The following is a 23099-nucleotide window of genomic DNA, read 5'->3' on the forward strand; positions in this document are numbered from 1 at the left end:
CTATCTATCTATCTATCTATCTATCTATCTATCTATCTATCTATCTATCTATCTATCTATCTATCTATCTATCTATCTATCTATCTATCTATCTCCCAAAGTTTTACTGTATAATTACAGTATTACTGTCTAATTACTGTAAAATGAGTTCAAAGGTATCCAAAGCCAGTCTGACAAGATAATTGGTCATTAACATTTTTAGGCAGGGTCAATTGCCCAATATTTGTATTCCTACTGTTGCTATGGCTTTGCTAAATGGCATTACTCATGCTTGCATTAACAACTTGTTGCAGTTATGAGTAAGTGCAAATGTATATATTATGTTACATTAGACCATACATCCAAGCTACGCTCTGATAAAGACGAAACAACTCTGCATGATCTGAGGAAATCATAAACACATCTACATACGCTTTAAGCATTCAAGCTGTGAGAAAATGCCTTCTAAGGCAGCTCATGAAGTGAGCCATTTCTCCACCCTACAATTCATTATGAATTATTACTCTCTCCCTGTCGAACAGCATTTATTAAATGGGGATGATTTTCAACACATTCATGCTAAATACACCTTATTACCTGCATCTGTCTGTACAAGTAATATTAAGCTACCCTAAAGCCTTTATTTTACAATTACAAAGTAAACTTCGCCTGCAAACACCCCTTATCTAGATATCCTTTTTTCACTCATAAATGCAGAAAACCATCTCGCACTGTTCTGAATATACTCAATAAAACTGAAGCTATTTAATGAGCATAAAATTGCAGTGGAAGACCATTTACCACCAAATAAAAACAGTTTGGAAGACAAACTGGCACTCGGGTTATTATCGTTCCATTTTCTCAGCAACACTGCTCTCACAGAAAGTGCCTCAGGTGCTATTCCGTATCGCGGTAGAAATTCGATAGCCCCGTCCCATGAGATTGACTCTGGCGTAGGTTCAGGCTCGGCCGGCGGGGTGGAAGTGGAAATTGAGCTCTGAGGATCAGAGGGAGGTGAGTTGGAGGGGGGTAACTCGGCACTGCCACCGAACTGTGTGGTTCAACTGAAGGGCAGCCACCTGTCACTAGGCTATCCCTTTACCTCAACCAGTCGTACACACTTCGGCTTCTTGTTCAGACTCCCCGCCGGCCCTCTGGCAAACACTTAAGTTCCTTAAGGAACCTTAAGGCTCTTGTGTGTTGCATATGCATGTCTGACGTGTATCCTTAAACTGCGAGGTAAATCATGCAGTCGGTTAAATGCATTCATAATTTGATAAACATCAACGACTGATCCATAATGCATTTGTTAAGTGATGTCAAAATGCATTTAATAAAGTCATTGGTTGTTACAATAAAGCTACTGTAGTTTTGCTTGACACCAGGCATGAAGTACATTGCAAATCTCTGACTGTGTTTTTATATTTGAGGTTGGTAAATTTAAAAGCGCTAAAGCTAGTCATATTCACAGTCTACTGTGATGCCATTGCACTTATACACATACAAACCTGAGTAATATTTAAACTTGGTTCGCAAGGCATCACAAATGTCTTATTTTATCCCTCCAAAACAACCAGAAGATTATTTATAGTTCAAGAAGTGCACTTTAAAAACACAAAAGCTTCTTTACGATGTGGGAAAAGGAAAGAAAAAAAAAAAGTGTTGTGCACAGAAAGTGCATTAAAATGTCATTTCAAATTCCATAAAAGGCAATTTAGCCTCACAAAGACCAGATAAAAACCACACAAAAAAAAATTACAAAAGGGCAATGAGAAGGCGGATGAGACACTAGCGCTAAAATCCAGTGAAAATGCAGTGCAAGGTTATAATGGATGAAAAACTAAAGCAATGTTGTATGTCCGATGACAGAGGCTGCGCCCACCAGCTGTGGCTGATGACCCGGAGAGAGAAACTAAAGCTGTCATTACTGCTTTCTGAATTGATTATAGCAGGAGGAAGTGACACACTGCCACCCTTGATGTTATTTTCTACCTAAACAAAGCCTTAGTGATGGAGAGCAGATCTCAGGCTGCTCATTCAAAAACAATGCTTGACAATTAGAAGAGAGAGTCTCCATGTGCTCAGCCTCTCCCTGTTAATTGTAGGTTGTGGGCTTTTCAAAGATGCACAGCCAGTGAATCTGTGGGAAGACAAACAGAACTGAAAAAAACAACACTATGTTGTGATCATACAGTACTATATTTTAAGAAATTGATTATTAAAATGTTTATCACATACAGCGCTCAGCAAAACCCCCTCTGAAAAATACAAAATATTTTTTCTTAACGTTCACTACTATAAATCATGGAAAGATGGTAAAACTGGAAGGAATTAAACATTCTTAGCAAAAACAGAGAAATATGTCATTAATATCAGTAAAATCTTAGTACACCTTAGAATAAAATCAGTGCACTTTACTGTTCTCCTCCATTAACAATGCCATAACATATCAGATAGAAAATGACTGACTTGGCCAGAGTATGGATTCCCAGATATCTATATTATATAAATAATATAAATAAATATACAGATCCATTCTGGATCAGTTTTTTTGTTGTTTTAATACTACAATTGATTACTTCTGTTGTCCTCATTTGTAAGTCGCTTTGGATAAAAGCATCTGCTACATGACTAAATAATAATAATAATAATAAATATGGTCCTTGGAACAGAAAACGGTGAAACTCAACTGTTTAACTCTAGGGGAGTTGGAAAATGAGCCTATTTTCAAAAAAAAAAAAAAAAAAATGCTGAGGCCAAAACAACACAACATTTGACAATCTACATAAGCTATTGAAAAAACATTATGATAAACAGCAATATTAACATAAATGTATATAACTACAAAATTAAAATATAAAATTGTGAGCTATATACTCATTTAACCCTAATACAATATTACTGCTATGCTGGGTCTCTGAGGGTTAAATAACCCAACCGAATAAATCAATTCACTAAAATGAATCAGACTCCCCAATGCTAATGAACAAAACATCTACTGTAATAAATACACAAACGTCTTTATATTACAGTCTCAGTGGGTGTTGAAAGCACTGGATAGCAGCCATCACGTTTGGAAATAGCAATTCCCATACACAAGAACGGAATGTTGTATATGGATCCAAGATTATCCAAGGTTATCACGTTTCATTTAAGATGCATAAGATGGGTACAAACTTTCCCAGCATGCCTGGCTGATTCCTTCAGCGGTATGCCAGTTTGCTTTTGTTAGTGTTGTGGATAGATTTCCTCTCCCAAGCTCTGGAATCCAGCAGGCTGACTGGGTGGCAACAATGTGAGTCTTTATTTGCTCCTTAAGGCAGAGCAAGATACGCCTACACATGGAGAACGCAAGAGTGCAGTGATCCACACGCCGTGGCCTTCAGCCCAAGCAGGACGACAATTAAACCAGACAATACAAAACTGCAGGGCTCATACAGAGACACTAAGGAACATCTGACACTTCATGAGTCACAAATAACTGACTTTCACAGTCGCTAGCTCACGTTGCTGTGTGACTGTTAGCAAATCACTTAATTTCAAACCAGTAATGCAGTGGGAAGAAAAATATAAGTGAATTTAGGCGCCACGGATGTCAGGGAACTAATGACTTACTTTGTAGGTTTTAATCGCTGCGTTGGCATTGACTAATTACACGCATTTGCATGCTCTCAACCTTTCCCACGAACCAAAATGTGGGCACATTTCCTGTTCATGTTCAGGGCAAAAAAGGTGGAAGAGAGAGTCCAAATGAACAGGAGATTTGTGATAATGCATCAAAGCAATCTGTCTTTCTTTCTTTTCCGAGTTTGTGGGACTGCTCCGATCTGAGTGTATCAATTAGCTTATGGATGTTTTCTTGCAAATGCAAATATCTGAAATGAAAATGGTGACCTGACATCTCCTGAAATGTATTTATGACAAACTGCTATACCCTCCATCCATGTAATTAATATTTGGGCAAGCAGCAGTTTGAACTAAGAACAGCAAAATGCAAATTGCTAGAGTACTTTAGCAGAACGTGATAATAAAATATGCATGAGCAGAAAGAGTCCCTCACTTGTTAGATCTCAAAATGTCAAAAACATGTAGGTTTTGCTCATATAAAACAGGTGGAACGCTAGCAAAAATAAGGGTGACACAGCAACTGACATAGCTTAAAAAGCATACATTAGCTTCAAGTATACATAGAAGCATACAAAGTTCTCTCTAATAGGAGCAAGCAAATAGAAACAATAAGGGTGGGAAATAAAGTGAACTGAGGTAAATGTCAACTTTTTTACATTGACATCAATGCAAGGTTCAAAGATATTTGTTGCTACTAATTTAGGGCAACTTACTATAGCTAGTTAACATTGGTTGTTGAAATGTCACTTCCAACACAGTGTAATGACTTGTGTTGGAACCATCAAATAAATATATGTTTGTATAATTTTCCACCAAAACTGTAAATTCAGAGCTGTATATGTGTATATGCATATATATGTGTATATGTATATGCATGTATGTATATGCATGTATATATATATATATATATATATATATATATATATATATATATATATATATATATATATATATTCTATTACGCCACCATTCAAAGTTAGGTGTCAAGACCTTTTTTTAAGAAATGTTTTAGTATTTTTACTTAGAAAGGATAAAATAAAGATTTCTGTTTCAAATACATGCCATTATTTTGAAGTTTCTATTTCTCAAATAATGCTAATGAAAAAAATAATGAAAAACATTTTATGCAGAACAACTGTTTTTCCATTGATAATGAAATGTTTATTCAGCAGCATTTTATAAGATTGAATTCTAAAGGTTCATGTGACACTGACTGGAGTAATGATGCTAAAAATTCAGCTTTGCATCACAGGAATAATTTTTATATATATTAATAATATGTGTAATAATATGTAATAATAACATGCTTTTCCTATACATAAAATATGTTGATAAAAATTAAAACATGTTGGCAGGGCGAGTAAAAACTGACCCCACTATGACACCAGAAAGTAAGCTTATTTTGAATACCATGAATGTGAAAAATGGCCCAATTTTCTTGAACTCACCCTATTGAGATAAACACCGAGACATTGTAGGTGGCTGTTTAGAAAGAAAACTTGAGACAAAACACGATAATGAAAGTCTGGCCTCAATGGCATCTAATCCACACAAGAGAACTCTGCATTAAACGATGTTGGCTGGCCAAGGGATACTTAAGGTTTATCTCCTGTTCCTTTTGGTCCACTATTTTGGTCATTACACAAACATGTCCCCCTTGGAGTCTAGACAACCCCACCCCGCCGATTGGCATTATATGGCTCCCAACAAAACAAAACAACTAGAACAATAGCATTGTGCCTAAACTCTCCCATTGAGACGATTACAAGCTTCAACATCTGTGCTACTTCCATCAGCTGAAGGTGACACGTTTGACCTTGAGTAAAACACTTGAGTAAGACTATCTGTATTGATGCCAAACCCTCTATGAAGTTAAACACTGTCTGTTTGTTTTGTATGGAGGGAGAGGTGTGTTCGTCACGGGCTGAAAGACAAACAAATTAAAACCTTCTGAATGCCGCTGGTTAAGGAGTTGTTCGAATGAACTAAAGATAGTGGAAGACAAGACTGTCTTTCTGGTTTGGTGAATGTCTCGACATCCATCTCAGTGACTCTAATGTGCATTGTAGCTAATGAGCTTAGAACGGCGTTAATTATTTCAGCAGGAGAAAAATGACAATTTACAATGTCTTCTAAGTGTCTTGAATAACAGCTTACACTGTGCCACATCCTTTAAAATGAGATAAACTGCCACCATACTGAAAACTGAACAATTGGAATTTATGGTGATGTCCTGCGTCTCGGAAGGAAAAGGGAAATTGTATGAAGCCACACAGGATGACACTTTTATGAGGTACCAGTATTGATAAATGGGATAAAAACGACACTTTTCTTTGGCTAATGAAAATATTATACTATTCATTAAATATTTGTTAAAGTATCTTTTTTTATCTGGAAAAACCAAAACAGTTGTTGTTGTTTTTTTTTAAATCTTACGATTAAGAAAAAAATTAAATACATTCCTAAAACTTTATGGTTCTTTATTGGCATTGATGGTTCCATAAAGAACCTTTAACATCCATGGGATTTTCTATTGCACAAAAGGTTCTTGGAAAAAGGTTAAAATAATTTAAACAACCTTAAATAAATGTAAATGTAAAAATATTCTTAATTAAGAAAAATTAGTTTATTTTAAGAACTGCTCACTGAAAAGTTATTCGAGTAACCCAAAAATGGTTGCGTTACCCCCAAAAATAGTAATTTTACGAGTGTATGGCTTATCAAATTAGTCCATAAGTAAATAAATCCACAAATCTATATAGAGACATAAAAAAAAATTAACATTTCTGAAATTTTTTTTTTTTTTTTATTTAGCAAAATCAGCATTCAGCAACTTAACCACAATTTCACAATTTGGCTATATGCTAGTTTGAAGATTCAAATTCTTTTGATACACATTCTTTAGATAATTTTGTTGCTTTTCTGGTTCCTCAAAACTCTAGATACTAGAGAATTTTTTTTTTCTTGAATTTGAAAAGGCTCTCCAGTGGGATCAGGCTTTAAACCCCTATTTGGTTATAAATGAAACCTTTACTGTAGCTTTAATTCATTATTTCTATAAATAGTCCCTAAAATAGACTCTTCAGACACTTACATGGCACTTCATAACAGACACTATGATTTGATTCCACTAAAAATGGAATGAAAGTCACATCACAACGTCACCTCGTCTTGACTCTGGCTCAAAACAAAATTAGTCATACCCATTTCAACAGGCCTGCATTATTTGAAGGCTCTCCTAGAAAAAGCTGTGTGCATTATGAGATGACCTGCCATGCAGTCAGCTCCATTGTGTCATCATTCAGTGAGAGCTCAATATGCAGGGTAAACAGAAGGAGAGTTTAAATCAGCACACTAAGTATAACCGAGAACCACAATATGAACACTAAATCAGTGTGAGATCACATGCTGGATTGGCTAAAGAGTGTATGCAGCGAAAGATAAGGATACAGCAAAAGATAGATTGAAAAAGTGGGAGGCTGTTACTGCGACCGTCATCACAGCAGGCCTTACTGTCCACATGCGATTAAGCCTCATTGACACAGTAAACTATAGAAATGCTTAATATAAGACATTTTAAATCAACCTTAAGGCCACATTTACATAAGAGCTGGCATGAAAGCAGGACTCTCTAATTGAATATTAAACCCCTGACGAGAAGCTAACAACATTAACGGACCCCCCTCCTAATCACCACCAGGTTCCTGGCATCATGTCTAACACATATCTCAATATTTTCAGTAGATATCTCCTCAAGCTCTTCAGCAACCTTTCTCAGGCTGCCTTGCCTGAGATAAGAATAGTACATAGGCTCAAAAAATACATTTGGCACAGCAGGTCAGCCATGGAAAATTACCTTCTGTGCTTTTTAATATTGAGAAACGTTTCTTCTTCCCTTTGGAGCTACAGTGGTAATGAAGGAAAGATAGGTCTTTGAACATGGCATCAGAGTTGATTTTTTGTAAATATAAGCAGAGTTTTGGATAATGAAGCCTTTGTACATATGGGGATGGATTTTCTCATATGTCACATAACACAAGGGTGGTCTAAATTGGATGTTTGTTGCTAGTTTAAGAACGCCCTACAATACTGGCAGGAAGTTGAGACTACTCAGCATAAACAGAAGAAAGGCTGAAACAACACTGAAGGAACCCTTTTCAACTGCTGGGCACCTTTTAAATGCATCTTAAGGCTAGACAGAGTGCCAATATGATATCTCACACTTCCTCAAGAACAAACTATCGTATGAACAGGTCTTATTATTATAATCACAAACTAGTTATGTTCTTTCTAAACAAGCTCTAAGGACTGGTTCCAAGTGGTGCAACTGAAAAGCTGCACCGTAAACCATTATTCCACAAACGGATCTAACCACATGAATGTCAAATCAGCGCTGACAGCACAGCCGGTGACACAGGTGTCGGATATACAATAAGCTCAGTGTTACTATGGGGATGACAGTACTTTTATGAAGAAATGCCACCAAAATAACTCGCAGTGCACAACAATGCATTGTAACCTTTAATTATGTATTCAGATGCAATATGGAAATCAACTGGCTACAAACAAATGCCCCACATGAACTGCACTGAATGAAAAACAGACATTTTCAACTCGGAGGCGTGTAATATGCTTCCTCATCGCTAAGGGCAGGTACACCTCCACACAGTTCTGATATTTCTGCCATGAGAATAGAGGATGTCAATTTTAAGATACTGACAACCATGCAATGCACTGAAGCTGTACATGATATAAAAGAACAGTTGACCTCAAAATTAAAATCCTGTCATCCTTTACATTTACCGTGGAACTGAAATTACCACAAAATTGGCCACTCTTTTGCAAGTTAACCATTCAGTGTACTAGTTTAGCATACTGGTAGTTGATTAAACTGCTACCTTAGCTTACACTCTATGCAAATGTTAGATTTTTACATGTTTTGTTTGATCAGGCATTGTAATCGCCCCCTATACTCATATAGATACATGATTTGAGCCATTTGAGGTGGTGTCCAAAACCATAGTGGACACTGTCGAGTGCACTCATTCAACACCATAATGCATCTCAATAACTGATGTACACTCAACTAATAACTTCTAGAAAATACCTGATGTCTGCAGCAAATCCAGCATGCTCAGTGTCTAAATTCACTCACTTTTATTCACTCATTCAGTGAACTATATTAGTAGCAGTAATGTAGGACGTAGTGAATTGTTTTCATGACAGTTCTTGAGTTCAGCAAACTGATCTGGTCAAATACTTAATGAAAATATAGGTGAATAATGACTTAAATTCCCTCCTGTTGGAAGACTTGGAAGTTCTATAGGCTACTTTTTTTGTCTTCAGCACAGAAGAAAGACAAATCGACATGAGGATGAATAAATAATGAGAATTTACATATTTGGGGTAACTATTCATTTAAAAAAATTCAATTATCAAAGCATAAAAGTGTTTGTAATATCACCCCTCCTTGGAAAATGGCTATTTTATGGCCATTATATTTTCAAGACATCTAAAACGTCCAGAGAAACAATATATAGGCCTATTTAGAAGAAATAAAAAATTCAGAGGAGGCAACAGAGGCATGAATTGGATCACGTTGTTCTTGCACATTATCCAGAAGCTTTCATCACCGGAGAAGTCCCATGTACCTGCTCTATTTTCATTTTGTACAGCAGTTATATAAAAACACACGATACAAGTGCAAATATGAACAATGCAGTCTACAGCAATAACAAATGAAACATAACTTTCCATAATGTAGATATAATGTTACATTCATAGTAAACAGAGTTGTTTATCTTCATGATAACAAACGATCTGTTATGTTTTAATTGTTCCTAAAACTTATAAAACTGCAAAAAACACATGCACTCACCTTGATTTGCAGACAGTCTTTAGTACTCGGCGTATCTTGTAGCAATAGTAAACAGTAGCGTTGTTATTACAACACTGAGCACGCTGAGTGTGTTTGATGCGATTGAGATGCGCGCAGAAGTTTATGGAAATCGATCGCCAGATCCTCAATCCTCATGTGCATTTTCATTCGCTTTGAACAAAGACGCGAATACAGTCGGCTCTGTGTTGACAGCTTCTTTACTGTAACAATCAAGTCTGAACGACGCGCTTGACGCTACCACTGGCTCCACACACAACTACTCCCCACGGACACGTGATCATCCCACGGGAATAGCTCTCATCCCTCCCTCAGTGGCGGCTGGTATGGGTTACACCGGCATCGCTTCGGCAGGACACGTCCTTGAGCTCGGCTTTGTCATGTGCACAGATTGTATTGGACAATGAAAACAAGTTGACAAGCATTGACAATCGAATCAGTCTGAGCTGAATGCATATGAATATCGACCTGGTTATATAAACATATCGACTAAACACACATTCAGCATGAGAACCATACTTCAGCCTTGCAAAGCATGGCTTACAAGGTGGCTTTCTGTTTTTTAGTATAGGCTATAGTGTCTTTTAAACAGAAGCATGCATTTCCCTTTCAAACAGTTCAGTAACCACAAAAGTTAGATTACAAGTTAGTCAAAGCGGGTATTTTCACCTGATAAATTAAAAAATAAAATAAAACATAATATAATGTTCGCCTGAGGTGGTAACCATGGCAACAGTAGGCTGCTCTAGCATTTTTGTTCATTTCAGGATGGCACAAAACTGTCATTAAATATATTGCAGTAAAAGAAAAAAAAACTTTTGGATTGTGTGAAACAAACAAATTGTTTCACAAAAAAAAAAAAAAAAACACAAGTCACTCTTTTAGCCTTCTGGATAGACAATGGATCTATTTTACTCATTACACCCAAATGGTAACCATCATTTATTATAGTACCAATAACTTTAACTTGATTGAAGCCGTGGCTATCATGGTACATTTTAAAGGGTTTGTCTATATTTTATAAGCAGGATATTCTTGGTTGGAAGATCAAGTGGATAGATACCTGGAATCTAGTCAAGCCTCTCATATAATAATAATAATAAAATAATCTGACAGTATTATCCCTTATTTGTTTAAGACTGCTGTGATGTAAAACTGGACAGGGCCATCCAAGAACGAATCCAAGAAGGTATACATAATATCTGTCTGTCTGTCTGTCGTTGCTGGTATTATTGCACATTAATCTCACATATAATAGCAAAAAAGTAACACCCTAAATTAAACGTGAAATTTTAGAAAGACTGAAATAGTTTTTCTTGTAAAACATACTCCAATTATCTTTATTTACAACTTTGAACTATGACTGTAATAATATATATATAATATATAGTTATATTTTACATTGATGGGATATCAAACTTTGGTCTGTCCTCTTACCTTCTCCATACAGATTGTGAGTTGTGAGGGCTGAGGAAGACAACTCGAGTCACTTTCTGGCACTTCATCACATTGGGCCTCCTCCACACGTGGATTTCCATGTGGAAAATATTTGCTTGGAAAACAGGTTTCTGCCAGAGTTCAGTGAGTATTCAGCATTACATAACAAGGCAGAGAAGAAAAATATGCACATGTTAGTTTATAATGTGAACTGTTATTGTCTGAAGTCAAACAAACAACTAAAGTGAAATAAACTACAGAGGAGTGACAAAACTTACACTCAGAGTAGATGCAACATTTGAGGAGCCTGAGATTTGCTCCTGGTAAATTTGAAGGATGACAGAGCGAAAGCAAAACATGGAATTGCAATTACCACCATATGACTATCCCTGACTAATAGAGGTTAATGCTTTGTAAATCCCATCATGACAGGGATGCTTTGATGTACTTCTTCTTTCTGCTAAACTTTAATTCTATTCCACCTCTCTGGACTTCCATTCACATTTGCTCACATCAACACGATTATCTAACAGTTCTTAAAATGTGCACACGTATTAAGTGCCCTGCTGTAAACAGCTGACGTGAAAACAAATGACGTTGTGACTAAGAAGGGTTTGGACAGCAAACAAAATGAGATCCCTTAAGGGAGCCTGCTTTTGAGAAGAAATCTCAATTCATTCACTTGCTCGGGACCCTCGTGGAGAGCAGCTGTGGGGAGCGGATGGATCTTTGTGGTGCTGTCATGACTCGTCTCTATGTTCTCATGGCGTTTTAGTAATGAATTCTTCAGCAGCCATTTTTACCCTGAGTTCAAGGACACATGTGGGAAGTTTAAAGAGTCTGATATTATCCAATGGTTATCTGCTAAAATATTTACACACAATTTAAATGAGAGCCCATTTACCATACTAAGTGAGGGGCTTTTTCTGTTTCATTTCATTTTTTGTCTAAGCTCTAATGCTAAACTCTTCTTAAACTTTATATGTGCTTCCACAATAAGGGATTAAGCCTATCCTGCAAAGAGTGTCAAGAGTAGTTCTATGTGGTATGTGTAAACAAGAGCTTTGCGGTTGTGTTGCACTGAAGAAAACTCAAGGCAAAGCCTGCATACTGGATGTAGCATCCTATTCTGATTGCTTATGTTGAATTTTGAGCAGGTATCCCATGAGCCACAGGCCCTCAGAACACTAGAAAATCTCATTGTTTCATGGCAACTGCATCTGCAAATGACTACTGTGGGTGAACTGCTTACTACCTAGCATTATAATGTAGATTAATGGTCCCTACCAAGAAAATAGCCATGGTTGGTATATAATTGCCAGTCGGACTCTTACGATAAAAGAAAAGAAAGAAAAAAGAAAGAAAAACTCTTACGCCAATGGAGTGGCGTTCTCCCGGGGAACTCATTATCATTGAGCTGTTGACAGTAAAACCCTGACAAATATCAAGCTTCACGATCGTTTCCCTTGCAGACTAGGACAGAAAATTTTCAGGAGACACTCAGGAGTCTGAAGGAGCTGGAGAAAAACTAATGATCCAGTTATTGGATTATGCACCAATGCTGATGCCTAAGTAAATAAAAACACATTTATCATGTGTCACACATTGTAAACACCTTTCGAGATTGATTGCAAACCCCAGCCTGCAAGTGCATGATGAAATTGATCTAACTTTCCATTTCTTTGCTCCTCGTCATCACAAATTGGACAGCAAAGTGAATTTAGGACAAGTGTACTCCATCTATGTTTCATTGAAAGAGAAAAAATCCTCTAAAAGCGGATAATAGTAATCTTAGATAAGACTGGGGTTGATGAAATACTCTGTTGAGTTGGCACGCTAGGCCGTACGCCTTGCCGGTTTACCAAAGCAATCCTATAAAGCTTTCTTCCTCCATGGTCCTAAGCAAATATACAACAGTCTGATCCAAGCTGAACAAAGGTTTGGATTTCAAATCCCACAAAACTCATAGTCAAGGCTTATTCAACCATATCGCAATCCTAGATTGTAATTTGAACAAGCTTCTTAAGTGCCTCTGTAACTGTAGCCCTGGAAAAAGATTATTTTAGCAAACCTATGACACTAAATCAGCTATGCAAGTTGTGTTTTATACCATACTCCTGGTATAAATTGGAATTGGAGCTTCAATGTTGAAAAGGAAATGACATATTTCCAGAGTGGAGTGAGATAAGATCACATAATATCTGATGAATCGTGCCTCTTATAGCGTGAATCATTAAAGGTTTATAAATAGTTCATCGGATAATGGGGGACTCGGGCAGGTTCTGAGCAATAATTGATGAGACAGAGTGCAGATGGGCCACACTGCCTAATTAAGTTCTGTAACTGATAACCCTGTGCTTTATTAATGGCCCAAAAACTTTTTAGAGCACTAGGCAAACTTAAGACCACTTAAGAAACTGTGGTCACATTAGAAGACATGATGTATGCAAATGTACTCAAAAAAGGGATTTTAATTGTCTCATCATTTCTCTACAGTTCACCTTTGTCGAGTCCAACTTCTGCTTTTTCATTTTGCTCACATTTAAGCCTGGCTGGCCCAGGGAAAAAGGCGGAAAAACGGTTTCCTCCAGGGATTTGTTTTTTGATCGTAAAGCAATGAAAAATATTGAAGCACTTTCTGCCATGCTTCTCTCATCTCATCATCAAAGAGCCCAAAGCTCAGTAACTCCAGAGAGCACAAGTTGATTATTGCTTTTTGAATTTGCTAATTAAAAAGTGGGAACAGCACATTTTTGTACTGCTAAAGTAAGCAGATTTTGTATAGCTTCCACAGAGCAGGGTAGAAATATATGGATGATTTTTAGCACTAAATTAATCTTTGATATATCCCAGATGAGGCAATTTAATAGAAAGTTTCATTCAGGCAAATATAACATTATCGTTCTTTTTAAATACTATGTTAATCATATTAGGCCCGAATCAGGCAGTTAAATGCTTGCATTACGCTACCATAACAGGTTGGCAGCTTCATTCTCTTTGAACTTAGAAAGTAGGAAACAGAAGTTCAAAAGCTTTCTTGCTGTACTGGAAATACATCCTTCTTAACTTGACCTTCGGACAAGTCTGAGGTTCAAAGTAATTACAAATGCTGAGCTCGGCATCCCTAACCTTTCTCACATGCATCTCCAAAAGCTGGTTGTTTTGAACCACATTTGGGGTCCTCTCTCAGCCGTGCATCTGCTGGTATTGGAAATGGTCCCCTCCAGCTATCATTAGCCATATCCATGTGCAGCACATGACACTGTCAGCCTCTGCGATTCAGATGGGTGCATTTATTGGTTGCCAAGTTTGTGAGATTCATGCGGTTATGAGCCTGCTGCTGAATTGCTTATCACACTGGGAAATCTGTCTTTTGAAATATGAAGCGTGTAAAGTGCTGGATGGGAGCATAATTTCATTACAACAAAATGTAAATGTATGACTCAAACTCTTGTTTTTTTCCCGGTTTGAGAGACCGTGGATTGCATTTTTAATCCTGTATGATGAGAATACTACACTAAAAGCATCACTTTAGTTCTTATACTCAGGGATAGTGTTCAACATTCAGTCTGACTTGACAGCATAACTAAGCAGCTGCTGTCGGTCTTGGCCAGAAGGCAGAATAGAAATCGCGGGAAAGGTCCCTGATTATCTGGCCAGGTCTAGTGTCACATTTTAGAAATCCAACTGGGCTGTGTTCTTGCAAATAGAGCGATAGAATCAGAAAAGTGGTCTACTGTCAGGAAGGTAGCAGATTTGGGCATAGTTAAGGCAGACAGATGGTGACCAGTCATTTCACTGATTGGCTGCTGGCCTTCAAGGTCACCTTTTGAATGGCTGGAAATTACTCCGACCGCATCTGACCCGACAGGAAGATGGTTTTGGGAGGTGATCACTGCTTCTAGTGTCTAGAGTTGGGCTCTATTGACGTAGGCCAGTAAAATTGCTTTCAATCTGTAAAAATGTTTGTAATTTGTACAGAAAAATTATTTAAAATTGCTATAAAATCTATTAATTTGTTAACTTGCCTTTCCATACGTGGTGAAAAACAGGTTTAACGTTTCATGTAATTTTACTGACAAATACTGTTTAGAAGTGTAAAAAAAAAAAAAAAAAAAGGATTTTGGAAGTAAAACAACAACAACAAAAAGTATATAAAAATACAATAAATACAAAAAATAAATAAATTAATATATATATATAAATATATATATATATATATATATATATATATATATATATATATATATATATACACATATATATATATATATATATATATATATATATACTATATATATATATATGAAGAGTTTATTTGCAAAAACGGATAACTGTTTTTAAAAATTTTCAAATATCTTGTTTTTTCTTTGTGCATTCCAATTAATCTCAATCAAACTGCAGTTGGGTTATTTTGATTAGGTAAAAAACAACTAAAAATACAGCTAACTAACACAATAAAACATGATAACATGAAAAAACATGATTTTTGAAAAAAAAAAAAAAAAAAAAACAGAGTTATCAGTTTTTGCAAATAAACTCTTCATGAATTACCACACTATAAAAAAAATTTTCCCCTCCAAATCTGTACACGAAACAAATATTTTTGGAGTATATTTAACAAGGTATTCTTTCAGTTTCAGTTTTTCTACTTCAAAAATTCATATTTCATTAAATGTGTTATTTCTTTGTAATTGTTTCTGAAATGCATGTGCAGTTCCTGAGTGAAGTTTGTTTATACACCCAATTTCTTTCATTGCATATAATTTTGAAGAAAAAAAAAAAAGTAATGTTTTATGTTATTTGGTTAATATTTCCATTATTTTAATGTCATGTGTGTATATATTTTTTTTAGACAAGGCTTTTCTAACCTATATATTATCATGTTGGTTATAAGTACATTTTAAGTTAAACAAACAAACAAATAATCATATTTTGTTAGTTCAAGCTGCTTCGTTTATTAAAATGAAAATATACAGGCACTAATATGCAAGTCTGTAATCCTTGAAACATTGTCATTGTATTTTTTACATTGAATTTCTGGCAACCACAGCATATTTTTTTGAAGTTTCAAAACCACCCAGAACACCCTAGCAAACATTGCAACATCCTTGCATTGTGGTGTCGAGTTGCATTTTCTTCAGAATGTGAACAAATCTAGTTCATTTATTTGTTTAACAGAAAGCATTATTGTCTTACCTGACAGTTGCCTACACAAACAGAACTGTTGGTTTTAATGATCATTAATTTTATCTCTGGTGGTCATCATGGCATATTTTAGTGTCTCATCCTGTCCGAGCACCATATGTTTTGGTATGAATCTCATCATGTCCAGCAGTTACCTGTAGAGCTCAAACAGATATTACATCCAACATGCCTTACAGGCACATCCTGTCTAGAAACTTTAAAACCAATCTCATCTTTAAATACATTGAAGATCAGTCACTGAATAAATGAGGGGAAGAATCAGACTGCCGGCAGTTACGAGCAGAGCAGATATCTACAGTATAAGTGGAAGCCATACTTCATTGCCTCATGAATAATTACTGTCAGGAACTGCACTGTTTTGACAAACTGGCGCTGTTAAATCTATCTAGTATAAAGCCTAGCACTGATTCTGAACTGTAGATATTTGAGTGTGGCAGTGATGGACGAACAATGTGGCACACAGAGGACAATGGTAGGGCAATAAATGTACAGTATTTCTCATAGATTTATGACACTTCTGTGAATAGGAAGCAATGGAATGTCAGATGACTTTTATGGTTTAAAATAGAGAGCAATTATATCATGCTATCGCACTGATGTATGAAATTGACAGACTCTTTGTAGTGGAGTCTTGGGGAACTTTTTGAGGTCTTAGATATTATGTGAGTTTGATAGAGATCTAGAGATGAAAAGAAAACTGAAAATTGGCTTTCTTGAATCACAACACTGAACAAAAGCCACATTTATACCACAAAATGGTGTTGCACAGACTTTATAATGCGTGCATCATATTTACATATGAATCACAATCACAGGAAACAGTGCATCACGCTTTAAATAGTAGATTTGAATTCATATTTTGATTTAGATATTACAATAATGCACATATTTTCATGACAATAAGAAAGTTATAGATATGGATCTATCTATCCATTTGCACACACATATATGCTTTTATTTGAGTGTTTTTATTTTAGTTAATGGTGATATATATATATATATATATATATATATATATATATATATATAATAATAGAAGTGTATGAAAATGGAAAATGTATGTTTGTTTTGAGATCATGCTAAAGATTACATTTAACAGTGTTATTAAATTATTAGTTTTAAAGGCTAATTTTTGCAAGAGTTTTGCATAAAGGCAGATGTAATCTTAACACAGAAATAGGGGAAATAAGTATCCACAGTTAAATATCCAGTATTGGCTGATACTGTAATATTGAAATTTTGTAACTGATACAGTACAGATATTTTGTGCATTCCTAACAATCCGTTTCATGCACAATCTAAAACAATTCATCTTCATAGGGCCCCCACTGGCACCCCTCAAACTCTCCCAGTGTCTGCACTGTTAAGCTTCTCGTGAGGCAAAAAAAAACTTACGACTATAAATAGACGGATGCAGGAAGCGGGGCCAAATATACCCAATTGTTTAGTGTTGTCACTTCTCTCAGCACACCAAAAGAGAGGAATTTAGACTAGTGTTCCAGGAAGAAGCAGGGAAAGGCCTGTTCTAGTGCTGAAAGTCTCATGGTATGATATCTTGAACAGTTGGGCTTTTTTTGGTGTGAGTGCTTTCATATGCAGGTACAAACATGGTGCCATGACCCTCTGTTCTAGCATGCTTTTATCACTGTGCTGTGATGTTGCTTAGCTGGCCTATGGGCATATCGTATCAGGCAAAATAAAACCCTCACCTCACGTACTTAGGGGCAAAACTGTATACAGAGAAAAAAGGAGACATTCTGTATACATATCCAAAGTAAGCATATCTCACCAACAAGCCAACAGAAGCAAAGATGGGAAATTGTTGACATAAATGACCCTCAGTCTAAATAAAGTAACACTGATTCTCAAAAACTCCTAAGAGAATCACATCAAAGGCTGCATGACTCACAGAAACTCTGTGCTTCACTTCCAATAACATTAGAGAGCAAACATGAGAATCCTCCTCAGACCAAAGCAGATGTTTAGGGTCTCTCAGCATCTGAACACACACTTCAAGCTTCAGTCAGGGAAAATAAATTATCAAAATAAAGCTGAAATCTGATTAAACTTCAAATAGAATGCATGTAAGATTTATACGTGTTGATACTGATATTTACAGCCTTAGGCCCTATTCCAAATTGCTCTTGTGGTCTTTATTTGTGGACATGTAACATACAAGTAAAGTCAGTCAAAATTACTAGTGTTCAAAAGTTTGTGGTTGGTAAGATTATTTTGATGTTTATTTATGTTTATATTGATATCTCTTATGCCCATCAAGACTGCATTTATTTGATCAATAACGCAAAAAAGCTAATATTTATAATGTAATTGTTACGGTTGGTGGTTGTAGAGAAGGGAGCGCTCGACAAAGAATAACAAAAGAGATTTATTTAGCATCAACACACATTACCATTACTAACTTAAGATCCGACAAACACAGAGGGAGAACTGAGGACTTATAAAGGGAGTGGAACAAACGAGGAAACAAGGTAATTAATAGAACACAGGTGATGAATATAACTAATTAACAAAACTGGGTCATGAACTAAAGCAGGAAGAACCAAATATGGGCAGAAAGGAAACTAAACAGAAACAGATATATTACAGTATCTCCCCCTCCCGGAAGGTGCGTCCCGCACCGTAACATCGGGGAGGGGGGGGGGCGGGCGTCCTGGAGGCTGGAGCAGGACCAGGATAGGACAGGGGAGCCTCCAGGACGGATCAGGAGCCTTGGGAGACCATGGCAGGACTGGAGATTCGGGAGGCCATGGTGGATCTGGAGCCTTGGGAGGCCATGGCAGGACTGGGGATTCGCGAGACCATGGCGGATCCGGAGCCTTGGGAGGCCATGGCAGGACTGGAGATTCGGGAGACCATGGCGGATCCGGAGCCTTGGGAGGCCATGGCAGGACGGGGTCCTCGGGCGGCCTTGGCGGATCTGGATCCTCGGACGGCCATGGCGGATCGGGGTCCTCGGGAGGCCATGATGGATCGGGGTCCTTTGTGGCCTTGGCCTTTGGCCTGGCCACACAGACTGAGACTATATGGCCCCCCCCCAAAATTTCTTTGGGAAAGTTCCCCTCTGGGGGCCACATAGGAGGAGAGGGTCCTTGGGGGCGCTCTGGAGGAGCGGGCGCTTGGGGGCGCTCTGGAGGAGCGGACGCTTGGGGGCGCTCTGGAGGAGCGGGCGCTTGAGGGCGCTCTGGAGGAGCGGGCGCTTGAGGGCGCTCTGGAGGAGCGGGCACTTGAGGGCGCTCTGGAGGCGCGGGCACTTGAGGGCGCTCTGGAGGCGCGGGCACTTGAGGGCGCTCTGCAGGCGCGGAGCTGGACGGAACCAGCGGAGACGAAGGAGAGCGGGACGGGACCAGCGTAGATGCAGGAGGGCGCTCTTGCAGCGCGGACACTTGAGGGCGCACGGGAGGCGAGAAGCTGGATAGAACCATCGGAGACGAAGGAGGGCTGGACGGGACCAGCGGGAACTCAGGTGGGCTGGACGGGACCAGCGGGAACTCAGGTGGGCTGGACGGGACCAGCGGGAACTCAGCGGGAACTCAGGTGGGCTGGACGGGACCAGCGGGAACTCAGGACGGCTGGACGGGACCAGCGGGAACTCAGGACGGCTGGACGGGACCAGCGGGAACTCAGGACGGCTGGACGGGACCAGCGGGAACTCAGGACGGCTGGACGGGACCAGCGGGAACTCAGGACGGCTGGACGGGACCAGCGGGAACTCAGGACGGCTGGACGGGACCAGCGGGAACTCAGGACGGCTGGACGGGACCAGCGGGAACTCAGGACGGCTGGACGGGACCAGCGGGAACTCAGGTGGGCTGGACGGGACCAGCGGGAACTCAGGTGGGCTGGACGGGACCAGCGGGAACTCAGGTGGGCTGGACGGGACCAGCGGGAACTCAGGTGGGCTGGACGGGACCAGCGGGAACCCAGGTGGGCTGGACGGGACCAGCGGGAACTCAGGTGGGCTGGACGGGACCAGCGGGAACTCAGGTGGGCTGGACGGAACCAGCGGGAACTCAGGTGGGCTGGACGGAACCAGCGGGAACTCAGGTGGGCTGGACGGAACCAGCGGGAACTCAGGTGGGCTGGACGGAACCAGCGGGAACTCAGGTGGGCACTTGCGAGGTGCCGGAATTGGTGGGCTCAGACGAGGAGCAAGCACTGGAAGGCACTGGCGAGGAGCTGGCACTGGAGGGCGCTTGCGAGGAGCAGGTACTGGAGGGCACTGGCGAGGAGCAGGCAATGGATGGCACTGGCGAGGAGCAGGCAATGGAGGGAATGACATGCCCTCAAACTCAATTAAAATCCCCACCGGCACCTGTTTTTCCCCCCTCGGTGGTTCGGGGGAACCGTTATTGGCGGCGGAATCCCTTTTCTCCGCGGACGACGCAACGTTCATCGCCCCTTGCGGCGGAATCCTCCTCGCCGCTGGCGGAACATTCATCGCCGTCTCAGGCGGAACGAATTTCTCTTGGGCGGTGGGTAAGGGCGAGCGGCGAATGGCGACCCGTTCTCCCCAAAACGGGTGGCCTGGGTAAGCCGCGACAGGCAGCCTAACATCCCACGCAGAACGGGCAGGGGCGAGCCGCGAACGGCGGCGAGAACCCCCGCAAACGACGGGAACGAGCTCGAGCATCCCAAGCGTTGATCTCGTCTTCAGTTGGCGGTCGGATCTTCTGTTACGGTTGGTGGTTGTAGAGAAGGGAGCGCTCGACAAAGAATAACAAAAGAGATTTATTTAGCATCAACACACATTACCATTACTAACTTAAGATCCGACAAACACAGAGGGAGAACTGAGGACTTATAAAGGGAGTGGAACAAACGAGGAAACAAGGTAATTAATAGAACACAGGTGATGAATATAACTAATTAACAAAACTGGGTCATGAACTAAAGCAGGAAGAACCAAATATGGGCAGAAAGGAAACTAAACAGAAACAGATATATTACAGTAATATTGTGAAAAAATTGTGAGGTCCGGGGTATCGGGGGAGGGGGGGGGGGGGGGTGTTAAAGAATTGTTCTATAAAAACCCCTACAAATACAACTCATTAAATACCCTATAAACACTTTAAAAGAGATAGGCATGTAGATATTTGTGAAAGATATTTTCTCTGTTTTCCAGGGATGATCATTTTTAAATCATATTTATCGCATTAAAATTTATTAATACTTTACTATGGGATGGATAATTTTATCAGTTGATTATTATTCATGCAACAATACATATTAGTAAAACTAATACTAATACATATTACTAATACTAATTTAGAGGTGCTCTTCATAAACTGTAAACCGTTCTACTTGCCGCCGGAGTTTTCCTCTTTCATTCTCGTGAATGTGTGCGTGCCTCCGGGCGCGTGAGCGCCGCAATGCATCAACTGGCTGAACAAATATCAGAAACGGAGCAACGGTACCCGGACTCTCTTTTAATCATTCTTGGAGATTTTAACAAAAGCAAATCTCTCCCGTGAACTGCCAAAATACAGACAGCACGTCCCACCAGAGACAGTAATATACTGGATCACTGTTACACAGCGATAAAGGACGCATATCACTCTGTCCCACAGCTTTAGGTTCATCTTATTCCGTCCTATAGGCAGAAACTTAAATCTGCAAAACCTGTATTAAGAACTATTAAAGGATGGACTAATGAAACAGAGCGGGATTTACAAGCCTGTTTCTCGCTCACTGATTGGACTGTTTTTGAAGCTGCTGCCACCGATTTGGACGAGCTCACAGAGACTGTAACATCTTATATCAGTTTCTGTGAGGATATGTGCACCCCCACCAGGACATTCTTATCATTCAATAATGATAAACCGTGGTTTACTGGGAAACTCAAACAGCTTTGTCAGGCCAAAGAGGATACTTACAGAAGTGGGGATACAATTTTGTATAACCAGGCCAGGAACAGACTAACAAAGGAGATCAGAGTGGCTAAAAAGAACTATTCTGAAAAGCTGAGAAAAGAGCTTTCAGCCAACGATCCGGCGTCAGTATGGACTAGTCTGAGGAACATCAAGTACAAGACACCTCTCCCACAGTCTGTGGAGAATCAACATCTGGCTGACTATCTGAATGTGTTTTACTGTCGATTTGAAAAGGCCAGACTGACACCCAGCACCCGCTCTGATCTGCACTCCACACATTTGCCTACCCCCCCTGTATTCCCCCTCCCTCCCCCACCATTTTACCTGCGTTTAAAATCTGTGTAGAGGATGTGAACCGGATCTACATCCTGCAACACCTTGACAAGCCTGGGACTTACGCAAGGATCTTATTTGTGGACTTCAGCTCCGCCTTCAATAGCATCATGCCTGACCTTCTCTCAGACAAACTTACACCGCTCTCTGTGCCCACCTCCATCTGTCAGTGGATCTCCAGCTTCCTGACAGACAGGCAGTAGCTAGTGAGGCTGGGCAAACTCACATCCAGGACTCTCACCATCAGCACTGGCGCCCCTCAGGGATGTGTTCTCTCCCCACTGCTCTTCTCCCTCTACACAAATGACTGAACATCTAAAGACCCTCTGTCAAGCTCCTGAAGTTTGCGGATGACACTACAGTCATCGGCCTCATCAAGGACGGAGATGAGTCTGCTTACAGACAGGAGGTTGAGCAGCTGGCTGTCTGGTGCAGTCACAACAACTTGGAGCTCAACACACTCAAAACAGTGGAGATGACAGTAGACTGCAGGAGGAACCCCCACCCCCCCACACTCACCATCATGGGCAGCACTGTGGCTGCAGTGGAGTCATTCAGGTTCCTGGGCACCACCATCTCCCAGGACCTGAAGTGGGACATTCATATTGACTCTATTGTGAAAAAGGCCCAGCAGAGGCTGTATTTCCTTCGCCAGCTAAGGAAGTTCAGCCTGCCACAGGAGCTGCTGAAACAGTTTTACTCTGCCATCATCGAGTCTGTCCTGTGTT

The 23099-nt window shown here is 39.7% G+C and overlaps 1 protein-coding gene across 2 annotated transcripts in view; it reads right to left on the reverse strand.

The window, feature by feature from the left end:
- LOC306852830 (putative E3 ubiquitin-protein ligase MID2) overlaps positions 1-9778 on the reverse strand; it is a 137601-nt gene extending 127823 nt beyond the window's left edge. For both annotated transcript variants that reach the window (XM_079389929.1, XM_079389927.1), the window contains exon 1: positions 9485-9778. The gene's annotated coding sequence lies outside the window, so the exon portion shown is untranslated. The remainder of the gene's footprint in view (positions 1-9484) is intronic.
- Between the last annotated feature and the right edge of the window lie 13321 nt (positions 9779-23099).

Source organism: Barbus barbus, assembly GCF_936440315.1.
Source record: "Barbus barbus genome assembly, chromosome: 33".
NCBI lineage: Eukaryota > Metazoa > Chordata > Actinopteri > Cypriniformes > Cyprinidae > Barbus > Barbus barbus.